This window comes from Anopheles coustani (genome assembly GCF_943734705.1).
Source record: "Anopheles coustani chromosome X unlocalized genomic scaffold, idAnoCousDA_361_x.2 X_unloc_66, whole genome shotgun sequence".
NCBI lineage: Eukaryota > Metazoa > Arthropoda > Insecta > Diptera > Culicidae > Anopheles > Anopheles coustani.
In genome coordinates, this window is record NW_026525177.1 from 57501 (window position 1) to 61901 (window position 4401).

Sequence of the window (4401 nt, forward strand, 5' to 3'; positions counted from 1 at the left end):
TTTTGCATGCTCTACAGGTTAATGTCATGAGGTTGGCTATCGAGCATGCCCAAGTGATGACTTGATTGTGTGCTTGCTTGAATTCTTCACATTTCATACCATCGGTTAGTTGTCGAATCATTCCTCGATCATAACCTTCGTTCTTGGTTCATGTATGCTCTCTTCCACATAGGGCAAGCTAGAATTAACTATCTTACCCAGGACCGCCGAAGCAGCGTGGACCAGGGGAGAACTATACTTTGTCTTGTATGCCCTCTTCCACATAGGGCAAGCTAGAATGAACTATCTTACCCAGGACCGCCGAAGCAGCGTGGACCAGTGGAGGACTATACTTTGTTCATAACACCACAGTATTGAGTAATGTGCCCTCTTCCACATAGGGCAAGCTAGAATGAACTATCTTACCCAGGACCGCCGAAGCGGCGTGGACCAGTGGAGGACTACACAATTAAGAGGTTTGATATCGACTTGTGTGTTTCAATAGGGTACCGATGGTATGTTTTGAACCGATTTGATTTAGCCATTCTGAAGTCATCACTTGGTTGAAGCGCTGAACTAGGGAGGCATCGTTTACATATATATTGGTTTTTGCATGCTCTACTAGGTTAATGTCATGAGGTTGGCTATCGAGCATGCCCAAGTGATGACTTGATTGTGTGCTTGCTTGAATTCTTCACATTTCATACCATCGGTTAGTTGTCGAATCATTCCTCGATCATAACCTTCGTTCTTGGTTCATGTATGCTCTCTTCCACATAGGGCAAGCTAGAATTAACTATCTTACCCAGGACCGCCGGAGCAGCGTGGACCAGGGGAGAACTATACTTTGTCTTGTATGCCCTCTTCCACATAGGGCAAGCTAGAATTAACTATCTTACCCAGGACTGCAAAGCAGCGTGGACCAGTGGAGGACTATACTTTGTTCATTACACCACAGTATTAAGTATGGTGTCCTCTTCCACATAGGGCAAGCTAGAACTAACTATCTTACCCAGGACCGCCGAAGCAGTGTGGACCAGGGGAGGACTATACTTTATACTTCACACACTAGCCATACTGAAGTCATCACTTGGTTGAAGCGCTGAACTACGGCGGGGTAATCGTTTACAGGTTATAATCATATAGCTGCATGCTCATTAGTAGATAATGGAATATTGTATGGCAATATGAGCATGCCCAAGTGATGACTTTGTTTCAAGCTCAACAGGTAGGGTATTGAGTCCTCTTCCACATAGGGCAAGCTAGAATGAACTATCTTACCCAGGACCGCCGGAGCAGCGTGGACCAGTGGAGGACTCTATACTTTATACTTCACACCACAGTATTGAGTACGACTTGCATAAAGCCCCTAATGAGAACCACGAGGGCTCTCTCAATGTAGAACCACGAGGGCTCTAGTACCGATTCTCTCGGTACGGCTTGGTCCGTGTTCCTTTATGCTTGTACTCTTAGAAAGTCTCAACCAGGAGGTCTTGACTTTGATTGTCATAGTTGGACTACGACGGGGCATCCGACCATTGCTGATCGAACACCCCTGATTCACCATCTTTCGGGTAGGCGGTACGCGTACCTCCGGACGCGGAAGTCTCAACCCGGAGGTCTTGACTTTGATTGTCATAGTTGGACTACGACGGGGCATCCGACCATTGCTGATCGAACACCCCTGATTCATCATCTTTCGGGTAGGCGGTGCGCGCACCTCCGACGCGGAAGTCTCAACCCGGAGGTCTTGACTTTGTATTGTCATAGTTGGACTACGACGGGGTATCCGACTCATCGAATACCCCAGAAGCACACCATCTTTCGGGTAGGCGGTACGCGTACCTCCGGACGCGGAAAGTCTCAACCCGGAGGTCTTGACTTTGGTTGTCATAGTTGGACTATGACGGGGCATCCGACCGTTGCTGATCGAACACCCCTGTTACACCATCTTTCGGATAGGCGGTGCGCGACACCACCGACGCGGAAAGTCTCAACCCGGAGGTCTTGACTTTGTATTGTTGGATAGTCCTCTTCCACTATAGGGCAAGCTGGAAATATTCCATTTTACCCAGGACTGCCGAGGCAGCGTGGACCAGGGGAGAACTTCACGGAATCTTCAGGCATCCATGATTGCCATAGTGCGTAAGCCGCCGCTGTGTGCGTCAACTCGTTCCCCGTGAGGAGGAGTCTAGCCGCCGCTAAAAGACGAAGCATTAAGTGTCCTCATTCCACTATAGGGCAAGCTAGAATTAACTATCTTACCCAGGACCGCCGAAGCAGCGTGGACCAGGCGAAGACTATACTTTATACTTCACACCACAGTATTGAGTACGACTTGCATAAAGCCCCTATTGAGAACCACGAGGGCTCTCTCAATGTAGAACCACGAGGGCTCTAGTACCGATTCTCTCGGTACGGCTTGGTCCGTGTTCCTTTATGCTTGTACTCGCGGAAAGTCTCAACCCGGAGGTCTTGACTTTGATTGTCATAGTTGGACTACGACGGGGCATCCGACCATTGCTGATCGAACACCCCTGATTCACCATCTTTCGGATAGGAGGTGCGCCCACCTCCGACGCGGAAGTCTCAACCCGGTGGTTCGGACTTAGAGTTTTTCCCATTTAAAAGTTTTTCTCTTAGCCATACTGAAGTCATCACTTGGTGAACGATTGAACTAGGGCGGGTTAATCGTTTATAGGTATCATGTGGTTTGCATGCTCTCTTAGGTTAAGGTCATGTGGTTGGCTATCGAGCATGCCCAAGTGATGACTTTGTTTCACGCTTGCTTGATTTCTTCAAGATTCCCTGTTATATAGTGTAATCATTCGAGAACAGGGAATCTTTGGTTTTGCTCAACAGGTATTGGATGTCAACTTGGTATCTAGATCGCATTAAGTCTCAACCCTTAGGTTCGGACTTGTATAGTGACATCTTGTTACGGTCTTGAGTCTCAACCCGCAGGTTCGGACTACTTAGTGTTTGATCGAATATAATATGGCAACTTGTGCCTAAGTCTCAACCCGCAGGTTCGGACTTCTGTTTATTTGGCCAATGTATGTATAAGGCAACTTGTGCCTAAGTCTCAACCCGCAGGTTCGGACTTGTGTATTTGTTCGAAGTCATGTATAAGGCAACGTGTGCCTAAGTCTCAACCCGTAGGTTCGGACTTGTTAGTGTTTCGTCAACTTTCATATGGCAACTTGTGCCTAAGTCTCAACCCGCAGGTTCGGACTTGTGTATTTGTTCGAAGTCATGTATAAGGCAACTTGTGCCTAAGTCTCAACCCGCAGGTTCGGACTTCTATAGTGTTTCATCAACTTTCATATGGCAACTTGTGCCGAAGTCTCAACCCGCAGGTTCGGACTTCTATAGTGTTTCGTCAATTATCATATGGCAACTTGTGCCGAAGTCTCAACCCGCAGGTTCGGACTTCTGGAAGGATCACTTGGCCACTAATGATCCTTCCGCAGGTTCACCTACGGAAACCTTGTTACGACTTTTACTTCCTCTAAATCATCAAGTTCGGTCAACTTCGATAAAGCAGACGCGGTTCACGAGGATCCAGCGAACGATCATCTCCAAAGACCTCACTAAATAATCCATCGGTAGTAGCGACGGGCGGTGTGTACAAAGGGCAGGGACGTATTCAACGCTGGCTGATGACCAGCACTTACTAGAAGTTCCGAGTTCATATGGACCATTGCAATCCATAATCCCTACTAAGTGAGTATTTGAGTGATTTCCCGTTCCTCTCGGAATAGGAGACACGCTGCTACCCACATTGTAGCACGCGTGTAGCCCAGAACATCTAAGGGCATCACGGACCTGTTATCGCTCGATCTCATTTTGCTAAACACAAATTGTCCTGCTAAGCAGCGTACCGTAAGTGCACTTGCGCACACGAACAGCGAAGGTGTCAGGTCATACTCCACCGAAAGGTCCTAACCCGTTCCAATCGGCATCGACGCATTAACGCTGACTGCGTTCTAGTTAGCATATGTGAGTCACGTTCGTTATCGGAATTAACCAGACAAATCAATCCACGAACTAAGAACGGCCATGCACCACTACCCTTAAATTTGAGAAAGAGCTATTAATCTGTCTCACCTCCATAAGTTCGGACCTGGTAAGTTTTCCCGTGTTGAGTCAAATTGAACCGCAAGCTCCATTTCATTGTGGTGCCCTTCCGTCAATTCCTTTAAGTTTCAACTTTGCAACCATACTTCCCCCGGAACCTGACTTTGGTTTCCCGGAAGCTACTGAGAGCACCTGGTTGTAGCGTCTCCCAATTGCTAGTTGGCATCGTTTACGGTTAGAACTAGGGCGGTATCTAATCGCCTTCGATCCTCTAACTTTCGTTCTTGATTAAAGAAAGCATCCTTGACAAATGCCTTCGCTTTAGTTAGTCTTACGACGGTC